This window comes from Canis lupus, chromosome 4 (assembly GCF_011100685.1).
Source record: "Canis lupus familiaris isolate Mischka breed German Shepherd chromosome 4, alternate assembly UU_Cfam_GSD_1.0, whole genome shotgun sequence".
NCBI classification, from domain to species: domain Eukaryota; kingdom Metazoa; phylum Chordata; class Mammalia; order Carnivora; family Canidae; genus Canis; species Canis lupus.
In genome coordinates, this window is record NC_049225.1 from 36,452,741 (window position 1) to 36,467,829 (window position 15,089).

General features: G+C 42.4%; 1 protein-coding gene and 1 pseudogene across 9 annotated transcripts in view; both read right to left on the reverse strand.

Annotated features, from left to right (window-relative positions):
- The window catches only part of MCC (MCC regulator of WNT signaling pathway), a 301,430-nt gene that overhangs the window by 276,158 nt on the left and 10,183 nt on the right, over positions 1-15,089 (reverse strand). The window lies entirely within an intron of this gene.
- LOC119871728 lies at positions 14,882-15,009 on the reverse strand (annotated as a pseudogene).

Sequence of the window (15,089 nt, forward strand, 5' to 3'; positions counted from 1 at the left end):
GGTCTTTGCTCTTTCATTTAAAGGGTCCAGAGACACCTGGGTGGCTTAGTAGTTGAGCATCTGCCTTTTGGCTCAGGTCATGATCCGAGGGTCCTAGGATCGAGTCCCACATCAGGCCCTCCACAGGAAGCCTGCTTCTCCCTCTGCCTATGTCTGTGACTCTCTGTCTCTCATGAATAAATTTTAAAAATCTTTTTAAAAAATAAATAAATAAAGGGCCCAAATGCTACCAACATAGGTGTTAAGAAAAGCCTTGGACACAGAGACAACTATTTCACTTTACCTCTTTAAATTTTTCTGCAAAAACTAAGGAAATCCACAAGTAAAATACTGGCATGTATGGGCTTAAAATTTAATCCCTCCTTGAAGAAATTAAGTTTGCTGAAAGACAAAAATATATTTGCTTCATTAAATTGTCGATCAGCTAATCTAGCTTAACTAAGCAATTTAACTAAGTCAGTGATTACAGCAGTACTATTTGGAATTGGACCCTTAAATGATCAAGTAAGTTTACTTTAACAGAAGGAAATATTTTTATCTAAGAGGTCCTTGTTTACGTTCCCAAGCACAGACTCACAGGATATAATGCTACTGACTTGACTGCTGGGGATTCCTATGGCAAGAAATATTTTTGCTTTTCCTTGACTCAGTTTCCCCATCACTAACAATGGCAGAGTCATTATCTCTTCCACCAACCACCCAGAATGCTGGATTCACAAATTAGGCAAGTGTTAAGCATTGTGTACAGTGATGCCTTCAGGCTTGAATCTTAAACAGAAGACAGATATAACCCACAGGTACAAGACCAAGCTTAAAAAGAAAAAACAAAAAGAAAAAAAGGTTCTTAATGACACAGTTGGTTACCTTAACAGAAATTCAAGTGAATAAGAATATTTGGATAATCAAAGATGACTGATTAATTGAATATACTTTAACTCAGTTTTTTTGCATTGAAATTTGGAGCTTGACTAGCTTTAGCTTGTGTATATTTTATCCTTTTCTTGATTTCTTTCAGTTTCACCTAAGGGAACTAAATATGGCTTTAGTTATCTGGGGCCCGCCACTTACTCTGTGACCTTAGGCAAGTTATTTCACCTTGGTCTCAAGTTCCTTACCCTCCCAGGCACATAGTAAACACTCAAATGTGAGTCAGCATTATCACCTCTAACACTGGAAGCCTAGTGGTATAGCCATCTTTGTTCTGCTGGTAACTTTTTGAGATCTTCCATCATCCATATAAATACTATGGATTTTTTTCTTAAGTCTCAGAAGAATCTATAAGTATGATCAAGTTAATATGCCCTCACTTAATTCCTCCTCTGACAGAGCTACATAAAGAATAAAGATGCAGTTTTATTTCCTTCTTCAATTTAAAATCAGGCTCTACCATGCTGCTCTCAGCATAACCATGTGTTAGAAAACTCTTCCAATGACAAAATATCATTATTTCTCTCTCAGTAATTTTTAATTACCAAATACATTTGTCCACTTTAGGATACGTTCCCTTCTCTAACAGCTAAACTAGAAATAGGAATAAGCTTATTAGAATTCTAGCAACACCAGTAACAAAATATAATTAGTTTCTTAGAATTTATGAGCCCATTCTTTCAACAAAACACAGTAATTATTCTTTAAAAATGAATACGATAATGCACAGAGTGCAAGGAAACACTTCAGTGAATGAATTAAGGGACATTATTTTCCTATCATAGACTATGTCTCTTTTACTGTGTTGTCCTTTATTCATTTGAATTTTCCATCAAGCTTAAAAAAAAACCCACTATCATGTGGGTAGGCAGCACAGCATCACAAAAAACATACTAATGTTGACAAGATGGCGTGGATTCCTGCCAGCAAGAGGTACGACAGAAACAGGGCAAGCAATAAAGTCACTATTACCATTTCATCAATCTGAAAACGTTAATGAACTAAGGAGAGAGAACCATTAGTTCCGTGATAATAGAAAGAAAAGAATCTATTGTATTTGTATTTATCAGAACAGTTCCTGGAAGGCTAAAAGTGACATTGGACAAACTTTTGGAGTTTAAAGAAAAGCAGAATTTCCTCCAAAGCAGGAAAGTGATTCATTACCAATGACTGAACCAATACATAGTCTCTAGCAAACAGGAGGAATGCCATGACTGTGTGTCCTTTACCTTTTCTGGCAAAGTTCCATTACCAGCTCCAGGATACTCTACAAGGGGAACAGGCTTCCCAATTGCTCAAGAATTTCCAAAAGCACCTACAGGGAAAGTCCTGTGGATGAGCAATGAGGTCGCGGGGAATTTATAGAAAGCTGAGTCAGGGATTCTGTCCGCTATTCAGAGTCATGCCTTCAACATATAGTCTTTCAAAAGAGTCTTCTTTGATCCTCTCATATTGTGTTAGGCATTCCAGCAGAACACATAAAATACCAAACATTCCAAGCCACTGAAGGTGCTTCCACACTTGTAGGGCACGAATAAATTCAGCATGAGATGTTAGGATGAGGCCACACACTTTAAACCACTTAACATGTGCATGTAGAGAAAAAATGAAATAGAATTTTTAGAAAAGGGGTGAGAGTAGGCATGTAGTGGTGCCAAGCTGAGTCAGCTGGACCAAATGAGGGCATTTTCATGATTAATTCAGATTAAGAAATGCAAATAACACTATGCAAATGGACAAGGTAATAAATATCAGGAAACTCCTCCATAGTAAACAGGGTGATGAAAGAAACACAGTGATATCAAAAGAGTAGATAGGTTAATAAAATCTTCCTCCACAAAATATGCTGTTCCCAATTTCTTTCTTCATCCTCCCAATTCTGCCTATTTTGTTGTGCCCCTAAATTCCACTAATTATGGACTGCTCTCAGGTTTATCTGTACCACTGACACACAGAGGAAAGCAGAGTTTTAGCTCTCTATAGAGAAATACAGTTTCTCCAACACACACAAGTTTCTGAACATGGTACACCCACCAGCCATATGAAGCAGGGTGGGGGACTTCCAGGAAGTCACTGATGAGTGCCACACAGGGACTTACTTCAGCCACACTATCAGACAACACCTACTTCCTCTGATGGCCTGGATGCTTGTTCTAATGTGTAGTAGCAATTAGAGCAGAGCATAAAGCAGATTCCAGGATTAGAAACTGATCAGTTCCTTCCTCTGCCTTGCTAGGAATGGTAATTCTTAACAAACCAGCTTCCTCCCAGGAAAGAGGGAAACCAATAGAGAAGCATCTGTAGTAAGCTGGGATCACTTCATTTTGACTAAGGATACTTTGAGGGCTAATGAAATGGAAGCCAGACTAGCACTCCGAAAACATTTCCAATCATTCCATCAAGTTTCTGCTACAATCCTTTGATGGACCTAATCCTGGGGTATTGGAATCACCAAGTATGAAGGCTTTCACCATCCAAATTCCCACAACCGGGATCCCTGGGTGGCGCAGTGGTTTGGTGCCTGCCTTTGGCCCAGGGCGCGATCCTGGAGACCCAGGATCGAATCCCACCTCGGGCTCCCGGTGCATGGAGCCTGCTTCTCCCTTTGCCTGTGTCACTGCCTCTCTCTCTCTCTCTGTGTGACTATCATAAATAAACTTTAAAAAATTAAAAAAAAATTCCCACAACCAACTCTATTTTCAGTCTTACTCCTGAATGAATGAATGCTGTAGCTTATGCTTGAGAAAATACGTTTGTATTCAATGACATTTCTCGGCAGGAAACCAGGCTCTGACACTTCCCTGTACCCTGCCTATGTTCCCAGGTTAGCTTTCAACATGTCAGAGAAGGGATTGGGGTTCAGAGGAAAGCAAAGCCAATTTTCAGCTTTCGGCCTTCCCTTTACTTCCTGAAAGCAGCAAAGACCTGAGACCATCCTAGCAACCACAGCCTCCAGACAGGTCATCCAGGATAGGGCCACAGGGTTAAAGAACTCCTTAAATGGGCAGTTCGGGTGGCTCAGCGGTTTAGCGCCGCCTTCAGCCCTGGGCTTGATCCTGGAGACTGGGAGTCCCACATCGGGTTCCCTGCATGGAGCCTGCTTCTCCCTCTGCCTGTGTCTCTGCACCTCTCTCTCTCTCTCTCTCTCTTTCTCTTATGAATAAATAAAAACTTAAAAAAAAAAAAACTCCTTAAATGAAAAACAATGACCATAAACTCCCAAAAAACAAAATCTGAAGCTACAAAGCAGGCCCTCCTCCCTTCAAAAACAGAAATAGTTACTCTGAAAAAAGAAATAGGCTGATTCCAAGAGCTAAATTGATTACCTGGCATAGTTTGTAAACCAGGAGGTTGTTCTAGATTAGCATTTTGGCCATGTGGGACCCAGGAAATTGAACAAAACCCCCTACCCCTGGACAAGCAGACCAGGACTGACTCTATTTTGGGCTGCACCCGCCTGGTGCTGACCTGCTTATTACTTAGGGCACTGCCCCACCCTAGTCAAAGACCAGGACACACCCTAGCCGGAAATCCGGCTCAGCAGACCAGTATGACTGCGACTTTCTGCCTATCCCATTGGCCACTGGCCCCTATAAAGTTGCTAAGCCTCCTAGTCTCGGGGTCCAAGTCCCTGCCCCGCTGCGTCCGGTACACTTGGACCCAGGCTCGAGCTTGTAAATAAACCCTCGTGTGTTTGCATCGGTGTCAGCTCCTTGGCGGTTTCTCGGATTCGCGATCTTGGGCACTACAGGCCATACCCACTTTAAACAAAAATTAAATAAAGCCTTTAACTGTAGGCTTTCAAGTAATAATTTTGTTGTTATTTATAGAAAGTTAGCATTAAAACTGAGAAATACTAGTTAGCAATTCATAATGGTAACACTCTTTGGCCAAAAAATAAATTTCAGTAGCCCCTATAATTAAAAAGGACTGGGCAGGGGGATCCGTGGGTGGCTCAGCGGTTTGGCGCCTGCCTTTGGCCCAGGGCACGATCCTGGAGTCCCAGGATCAAGTCCCGCGCCAGGCTCCCGGCATGGAGCCTGCTTCTCCCTCTGCCTGTGTCTCTGCCTCTCTCTTTCTCTCTCTCTGTCTACCATAAATAAATAAATAAAATCTTTAAAAAAAAAAAAAAAAAAAAAAAGGACTGGGCAGCCCCGGTGGCTTGGCGGTTTGGCACTGCCTTTGGCCCAGAGCATGATCCTGGAGACCCGGGATCCAGTCCCACATTGGGCTCCCTGCATGGAGCCTGCCTCTGTGTGTGTGTGTGTCTAATAAATAAAATCTTTAAAAAAAAAAAAAAAAAAAGGGACTCCATGGGACCCCAGGGATTAAGCTTCCTACAAATAGATGGGTTCACAGAAAACTCTGCAACAATAGGTTAGTAGCAGACTGTGCAGAAACAGGTTAATATCAACACACATAAGAAGGAAGCAATACATTCTTAGATGTGCACATGAAATATTCTCTTTAAAAACAGCATTCTAAAATTGGCTTCACACATGGTGGTTTAAAAAAAAAAAAAAAGTGAGTTCACTCCCTAACCCCTCTCCCCCCATAATCCCCATCCTACAGCCCCACGGATCAGAAGGTCAAGGCCACAGTGGCCACAGTTAGATTGGTCCCAAAAGTTAATCATAAGGAATTGTGAAGCAACCCAGGCTGGCTGCAGATCTGCTGCCCAGCCTTGCTGGCCTTGCTGCACTTTATCCCTGGTGCCATCTGACACCCAGCATTCTGCCACCATTTGAAACGCATTCTGAAATAAGGAACGGTCAGAAAACTAAGCAAGCAGGCCTAGGTAGAACCTAACAGATGGTCCCAATTTATTACAGCCCCTGTGTGTGTGTGTGTGTGTGTGTGTGTGTGTGTGTGTGTTTACACTGATCTTCTTAGTCTTTGGATTACTTTACAAAGACCATCCCAGGACCCCAAGGCACCTTTGTTTTTTCTTCTTTAACGTCAGACAGCAACACTGTACAATATACTGCTCAGTTTCTTCATTTACACACATTTTCTCCCTCTCAATCTTGCTCCTCCCTCCATCTGCTCTAAAGATATAAGAAAACAAAATTGTGTTGATACATTACCTATATGAACAATGAAAACTTATTTATTCAATAATAGTCCATGTTACATTCCATAAAAAACTTCAGAGTTATTAAAATGTGTTTTTAAAGAAAATACAAAGAACTTAAATTTTTTTAATTTAAAGAAATTTTACTAAAAGAACATACCAAAATGTTACCTGATAGTATAAGACTTTCTTGTTTATTCCTTTATTTTCCAAATTTGGTATATACATGCATTACTTTTACGATTATAACCACATGCCCCTTACTCCTTACCCTGCTCTTTAAGGAACAATCAAAGGCAGAAATGCTCATGTGTGATGAGCTAATCAAATTTTTCTTTAAAAAATTAAAGAACCATGGGGATCCCTGGGTGGCTCAGCAGTTTGGCGCCTGACTTCAACCCAGGGCATGATCCTGGAGTCCCAGGATCAAGTCCCATGTTGGGCTCCCTGCGGGAGCCTGCTTCTCCCTCTGCCTGTGTCTCTGCCTCTCTCTGTGTCTCTCGTGAATAAATAAATAAAATCTTTTTTAAAAATTAAAGAACCAAAACTTAAAAAACATAACTTATTTCAATTATAATGCTGATTCTGAACCATCGGCATCAATATGTATATTACATATACATCCAATGCTAGAAGGCAGAGACTACAGTTCTCTGAGCTGCATTTGAATACACACATTATCTGGTTGCTTCACTCTACTCCTTATTTATGTGTTCTGTGAGGCACAGGCATCTACTGGGAGTGGCTGGAACAGAGCCCATCAGCTCCTCTGCACTGGGAGCAAACAGCCATGAAGGCCAAAGATTCCCAAATTCTGACCAATTTTTGAGCCCTATTATCACATAGCCTACTGCACATTTCCCCTTTGAAGACCAACAGCCATCTCGAATTCAGCATGCTCAAATCCAGACTCATCATTCCCTACAAATTAAGATTTTCCACAAAACCCCAACCTCACCTATCAGCATAATCCTCTCAAAAACCTGGATATCATCCTCAATCCCCCTCCTTCCCTACAACCTATCAACCCCCACCAATCCGAGTTCCTACAAAGATGCCCATTCTTAAGGCCATGACCACATGGTCTGAGAAGGCTGTAAGCACTGTGCACACACAGCAGGGACTTCTGGAATCAGACTCCAGTTTAAACTTGGCCCAGCCACCTATTGGATGTAGGGTCTTGGGCAAGACCCTTAATCTGTCTGAGCTTCCAACAGCTCACTACCAAACAAACGCCCCTAAAGATAGGGCCCTTATCCTATCATGGAGCTGTTGCAAAGTTTAAATTAAGGTCATTCACTCTAAAGGGAATGCAGAGAGCTAGGTTCTATGCAGGTGCTAGTTATCAGTGGTGAATAGCAGCCACTTTGGTAGGAAATATCAAGTCCACAGGCCTGTGCAGTATATGAAGGGCTAGAACACAGAAATAGCTAATGCCATCAGAGCAGAGGAGACAGCACAGCATCCGGACCAGAGTAGGAATATCGGGAAAGACTTTGGAAAGGACACACACTTAAATCCTAGGAGAGAAACAAACATAAGGTAGATACACAACAGTTGAAGATATGGGTAGTGTAGGAAGAGCAGATGTGAAGTTCTGAGACCAAGGGATAGTCAGGCACCTCCAAGTTACTAAAAGTAATTGAGGTGGCTGGAAACTAGAACATAAGGGTGAGAGGCAGCCAGAGATTGAGCTACAGGGGTCACCAGGGGCTGAGGGTTTGGGTACCCTGAAATGAAGAGTTTTAAGCTGGGAAAGGACATTAAAAAATGCATGCAAAGTGCTTCACACTTTTGATTGCTACTCCTTAATACTGTATGTAACTGCCTTCATTTTTACCACTATATAGTCTGGTTTATGTTATCCACAAATTTACAAACTAATGTCTTTTTTTCTTAAGCTGGCCTCTTCCTATTAATAATTAATGTTAGAGTTTTTTTTTTTTTCAGCGCATAAAAGGTAATAAAGCACAGAGACAGGACCCCATGGCAGAAAGAGCTGCTGTTAGAGTATTTTTAAAACACAATTTAGGGGTGCCTGGCTGGCTCAATCAGCAGAGCATGCAACTCTTGGTCTTGGGGTCATGGGTTTGAGCTCCATGCTGGGCATAGAGATTACTAGGGGGAAAAAAGGCAACTTAAATTCTTTCCTCCATTTACTTGGTGAATTAAAGGTGGGAAAAGACCATCAGTCTTTACCTGGGCTCTTTGACAGAAGAACAATGAAAAGATAAATTTTTTATCATAAACCTCAGAACTCTATGTAACTGATCATACTAACTTTCCAATTCCAACTGCTGTGCTAAGAAGTGTTTCTAAGATATTGCATCAGCCTCATCATTTCAAGGCATAATACATGCCCATCTTTCCATCCAACCCACATCAGCACCAGCAATTCAGGGCACTCAGAGTCACCCACAGCATCGTCTGCTGACTGCTGTGATGAAGACTTCATTCTACCACTGAGGAATGCCACATTTTCAAGGAAATCCACCCAATAACCCAGACCTCACTGGAATGACTTATAAGCTCCATATAGTAACCTATGACTACTGGAATTTTTAAAATTAGTGAAATGAATTGAAATCTTTATCCTTCCCACCAGACTAAGAATCATTCACCCCAGAAAAGCAATTAACATATATCTGCCACTTGCAAATGAATACTGACACTTAAATGCAGGGATTTCCCTACCTCTGTAGAAAAGGATGTCATTTTGGATGTGGTGCAAAATTATATATAGAATTATCCTCCACATCCTCATCCTTAAATACCACATACTCATTTCTAATTTGGAAAAAAAAAAATCTTGGTAAGGTTAGAGACATTAGGTTAACCATTCTTGTGAGTTCTACGATTTTACTTTAGGTTACAGTATGAATGGACAACAGTAATTTCTAATGGGGATGCATTTGAACATGACTTTTCTGACATGAAAGTGACATGTGTTAGAAAGTATAGATTTAGACTTTGAAATGCATAAAGGGAAAAATACTTGCAAGATGAAACAGAAGTAATTGCTTCACTTGAAATATTTCAACGAAATCTTAGTATTGTTGTCTTCCACATTTATCATTTCTAATATAATAACATCATCTAATTCCAGCTCCTGGAGCTACTCTTACCATCCCAGGCCTGGAACCTACTTCCAATCAGCTTCCACTCTGCTCTCTCTTCTTAAGAGAGACCACCAGCCAGCCTCAGATACTCCCATGAGACACAGATGAAAACATCTCTCTCCAACCCCAGTCGTACTGGGTGGTCTCCTGAAGGTAAGCTCAGTGTTTGCCTTCAGGACAAGATGGAAGGGAGGTATAGCCAGGATCTATCTGCAGGGACAGGGAACCTGAGCGTGGATAGCAGGGCTTACATCACTAGGTCATAAATAAGTAGTTGCCCTTTGTGTATTTTTTCTACCTCTTAGTTTGTGGGTATATTTTTTAACTGCTTTTCTTGATTATTAACTGTCATGTATCTTGTCAGCCTAGAAAGTATGCTGAGAAAAAAAAAAAATTTCTGGCCATGGGCCACCCCCCACCAGGTAAGCTTCTAAGACAGAGAAATACATAAATACGTCATATGATAGAGTGCTGGGGGAAAGTCAATGAAATGAGTCATGCTGCCAGCCTGCATGGGGTACTTGGCAAGCACTGACTGGAAGCTGAGACAGGCCTCCTGAAGGAGGTGTCATGTTGTAGGGTCTAAGATGCGCCGCTGTCCCCATGGAAGGAAAAGCAGGAAGAGAGAATAGTGTGCAATTCTGTTTCCAAGGGCAGAAGGGAGGAGCAAGATGTTTGGTTTTACCTAAGACCTGTGCTCCAGCTTTCCACGTTGGATATTCACATCATCAGACACAGACTTGGGAGGCCACAGCTTAGCTGATGAGAGACTTTTTTTTCTTTTTTTAAAAGATTTTATTTATCCATTCATGAGAGACAGAGAGAGAGGCAGAGACATAGGCAGAGGGAGAAGCAGGCTCCATGCAGAGCCCTATGCGGGCCAAAGGCAGACACTCAACCACTGAGCCACCCAGGTGTCCTGGGACTAGTTTCAGCCATGGGACTGGGCAACATCACTGCAGGTGTCCACTGAGGTGGAAGCTCAGGGCGTCCAAAACTTCACATCACGACCAGAAAAGTGAAACTTAGAGCCTGAGGCTCATTTAGGCCTCCAACCCTGGCCATCTCCTTCCTGTGGCCCTCAGGCACATACTCTTCAGCAAAGGACCAAACCTAACAACTTTCAAGCAGGAGAGACGTCACTCTACCACTTCCTCCTGTCTGATGATTAGATAAAACCTCAATCAAGACACTTAAGAAAAAACAAAAACAAAAACCTTCTTTCAAATGAAAATGTTAGCCACAAGCAGCACCAGCAAGGCCTTCAGGGTTGTGGGGCACACTCCAGCTCTCTCAGACCCATGTACCCAGGCCTGCGTCACCCCTCCAGCAGATGGGGCTCCTCCAGCACTCTTGCCGGCCCAAGCAAAGCTCCCACGGCACCGCTATCTCCCCACAGTTACCAGATCAAAACTTGTAAGGGAATCCACAAGCATGCATCCCTGATAAAGTCTCATCTTCGTGAAATAAGGAGTCACACAATACAAGGACACCATCTGTTTCTTGACAGTGCATCCTCCTCCTGGGCCAGGGTGGGGGGTGGGGGTGCTGATCCCCTTCTCTCTCCCACTTTCCATCAGCAATAGGTGTGGTTCTACTGGGCACAACAGGGACTGAAGACGCTACAGCCCAGACAAAAATAAAAACAATTAATATACCAAAAGAGTAACAGAAAGCAATTAGTGTTGCGTGCCATTTGTTAGCTCATTAACATTCTGCCTCCAAGAATCCTGCCCCCCCCCAAAAAAAGAAAAGAAATGAGCCACCTTTCTTTTCGAAGACTTGCCAATATTTAGAAAAAACAGTTTCCATTATACGGTCTCATTCATTTGGGGAATATAAATAATAGTGAAAGGGAATAGAAGGGAAGGGAGAAGAAATGGGTAGGAAATATCAGAAAGGGAGACAGAACATGAAAACTCCTAACTCTGGGAAAGGAACTAGGGGTGGTGGAAGGGGAGGTGGGCAGGGGGTAGGGGTGACTGGGTGATGGGCACTGAGGTGGGCACTTGACGGGATGAGCACTGGGTGTTATTTTCTGTATGTTGGCAAATTGAACACCAATAAAAACTAAATTTATTATTAAAAAAAAAAAACAACAGTTTCCCTCCTAGTGAGTTTTTGGCATTAAGATCCAGAGAACAAAATCATCAGGGGGCTGTAAGACTCGGGATCCCTAGATATTTTCTTCATGACTTATCTATCTACACTTAAGAACTTCTTTTACATTATTCCAGTGCTTCCAACCACAGCTCCTAATGTTCTGTTTATAAAGTGCTTCTGTTCTCCCTGGCACCATCACTGTGGCAAGTAAGCACCATCAGAGCAAAACAATGACAAGTTAGTTGGGTTATCACTGCAGCAGCACAAGATAACAATAGTATTTACCAGACACTTTGATAAGTGCTCCAAGGCTTATCTCCTGGCCTTCACAACATTTGTCTAAGGTGGGTGATACTATTCTAACACCACCATTTTATAATAGGGAACACATAGCCCAGAAAAGCAACTATCAGACTACCCAGCTAGGAAGAGGCAGAGCTAGGATTTCAGAGTAAACAGCTTCACCACAGCATAGTTTCACACACAGACAACGGAGGTAACCTGACTCAGTAGAGTAGTACAGAAGGTGCCAAAACACCAGAGCCTTTCCTCATCATTCGACATATTCCCCAACCCCTGTATGTCACCATCACTAGCTGGGGCCATTTTTAATGTAAGATGGTAAGATAGATGCTCTGTCTTTCACACTTTGAGAATTGAAGTGTCTGAAGGCAGCTTTCTCAGCATCAGACCCATCCTTTGCCAATAATCACACTTGTGTCCAGACAGCATTTTCATAAGCAACTCAGAAGCCCCAAGTGAAAACCCAGTCTCGGAAGTCCCTACTAGTCACAGCAGAAGGTGGACTACTTTCTCCCCACATGTACCAAGGTATCCTGAAAAGAGGATCCCACGTTTGAGTTTAAATCTACCCCTTCTAAGCTACAAGTAAAAACTCCTCGTGTCTCTATTTTTGCCACTGCTCACTATTATTACTCTATTAATCATCAGTTGGGGCACCGCAGCCTCTGGACTAGCTCATTCCTCAACACTAGCCCTCTTATATGAGGGCTTACTGTCATCCAAACACTTAATCAAAAGTGCTCCCAATCAAGCATGAAAATAAATTAGATTTGGTTTAACCAGGATTAGATTCATAGCACCAAGAAATAAAGTAACAGTTATCTAATCTAACACGCCAGCCTCAGACTTCTTGGCTACTCTCCACAGCCCTCCCCACCCCCTTGCTAAAACCCTCTCCTAAAACTCCTCTTTAAATACTGTGAAATCATGGGATGCCTGGGTGGCTCAGCGGTTGAGCATCTGCCTTTGGCTCAGGGCATGATCTCAGGTTCTGGGGATCAAGTCCCACATGAGGCTCCTTGCAGGGAGCCTGCTTCTCCCTCTGCCTAGGTCTCTGCCTCTCTCATGAATAAATAAATAAAATCTTAAAAAAAAATACTGTGAAATCACAGCATGTGCAAAGTAACTCTTCAACTGCCGTGAACAGAAAACTCTGGTGCATGCCCAATGTTGCTAGGGGGTGTCTAGCTCTAGCTCCATAGGAAAAGCTGCTGGTCATGTGCCTGTGAAGCACAAGCTGGCCCCACAATGCATTCGGAAACCACTTCTTCCTGGACACAGTGGAGGAAGGAGCCTCCTGGCTTGGGCGGAGTCTGTTTGTTTTCCGTGGGGAAGCGCTTTATTCTCCTGCCTCATTTTATGCTGTCGCTCCATCTGGAAATACCAAAAGTGCCTGCAAAGCCCCAACCACAAAACATAACAAGAGACCAGCACAAAGGATAAAAGGGGTAGGGGATGGATACCCCAACTACAGGAAGAACTATGGCACAACAACAACAACAAAAAACCCAAACAGCTCAATTAAAGAAACAGGCAAGGGCTCAAATAGGCATTTCTCCAAAGACCGCTATGGCTGATAAGCACAAGAGATGATCCTAAATATTTAGGAATCATTAGGAAAATGCAAATGGAACCCAGGATGAGCTACCACCTCACACCCACTAGGATGGCTATTGGGTCAAAAGCAAAGCAGCACCAAAAAGAACAAGTGTCGGCAAGGATGTGGAGAAACTGGAACCTTTGTGCACTGCTGGGGGGGATGATGTAAAGCACAGAGGCCACTATGGAAAATGTGAAGGCAATTCCTCAAAAATTTAAACACAGAATTACCTGATGGTCTAGCAATTCCACTTCTGGGTGTATACCTTAAAAACAGAAAAGCAGGAACTCAGGTAATTAATTGTACATCCATGTTCGTCACAGCATTATTCACAACAGCCAAAAGGGAGAGGCAACCCAGGTGTCCACTGATGGATGAATGTAAAACAAAATAGGATGAAAAAAAATAGGATGAATGTATAAACAAAATGGAAAAAAAAAATCAGCCTTACAAAGGAAGAAAATTCTGACACATGCTACAGTATTAATGATGGTTGAAGACATAGCTAGGAAGATAAACCAGTCACAAAAACACAAGTATGTCTTGATTACACTTAGTGAGGGATCTAGATTAGTCAGATTCATAGAGAGACAGAGTCAAAGAGTGGTTGCCAGGAAGGGGGCTGGGGTAGAAATGGGGAGTTAGTGTTTAATAGGTACGGAATTTTAGTTGGGGCAGATGAGAATGTGCTGAAGATGGAGAATGATAAGGGATGCACACAATGTGAATGTAGTAATGCCACAGCTCTGCATACTTAAAATTGGTTAAAATGGGAGATTATGTGTTCTGTATAGCTTACCGCAGTTTTTCAAAAAGGACAGTAGGGTTGACCAAGTCATGCAACCATCAACACAGAGCAGCTGGCAAACCATCTAAACAGTAAGCCCATCTCTCATTATTTCACCAAAAACAGAACACAACTGCTCCTTTGGACTTTTTTTTAAGAATTTATTTATTCATGAGAGACAGACAGAGAGGCAAAAACATAGGCAGACGGAGAAGCAGGCTCCCTGTGAGGACCCGATGCGGGACTCAATCCCAGGAGCCCGGGACCATGCCCTGAGCCAAAGGCAGACACTCAATCCACTCACTGAGCCACCCAGGCATCCCTGTTCCTTTGGATTTTTAAGACTTGTTAAGCCCCAACTATCTCAGCCAATAGGAACCCACCTAGAGCGGACTACTACAATATACCCAAAGGATCAAAACAAAAAATAAATCCTTCTAATTATTTTAATAGTGCAATTTAGTATTAATGTCATATATAGACAAGTTTACTAAAGAATTAGGCTTCCTCTAAGAGAAGTACAGAATATCGCAAGACACACACTTTAAAAAAAAAAACTTTATTTTTAGAAAGAATACATGATCTGAGGGAGTTACGGAGTAGAGGCAGAGAGAGAGAGAGAGAATCTTAAGTAGGTTCCATCCTCAGCAAGGAGCCCGACTTGGGGCTCAAATCTCAGGACCCTGAGATCAAGACCTGAGCTGAAATCAAGAGTTGGGACACTTAACATACTGAGCAGCCCAGGTGCCCCAAGACGCAGACTTTATTTTTTTTTTAAGATTTTATTTATTTATTCATAGAGACAGAGAGAGAGAGAGGCAGAGACACAGGCAGAGGGAGAAGCAGGCTCCATGCAGAGAGCCTGACGTGGGACTCGATCCTGGGTCTCCAGGATCACGCCCTGGGCTGCAGGTGGCGCTAAACCGCTGCGCCACCGGGGCTGCCCAAGACGCAGACTTTAAAGCAAATCCTGTGATACAGAAATAGAAGAATATAAGGAAGAGGAAAAATTATCCCTGGAGTTAAAGTTTTCAATTAGCAATAATCGTGCCTCAGATAAACCTAATTGGCTACAATACTGCCACTGCGCAAAAGCTATCCCTGGAGTTAAAACAACAACAACAACACAACAACAACTTTGTGTTCTACACTTCCCCCTCCACCCCTGGCCAGCCT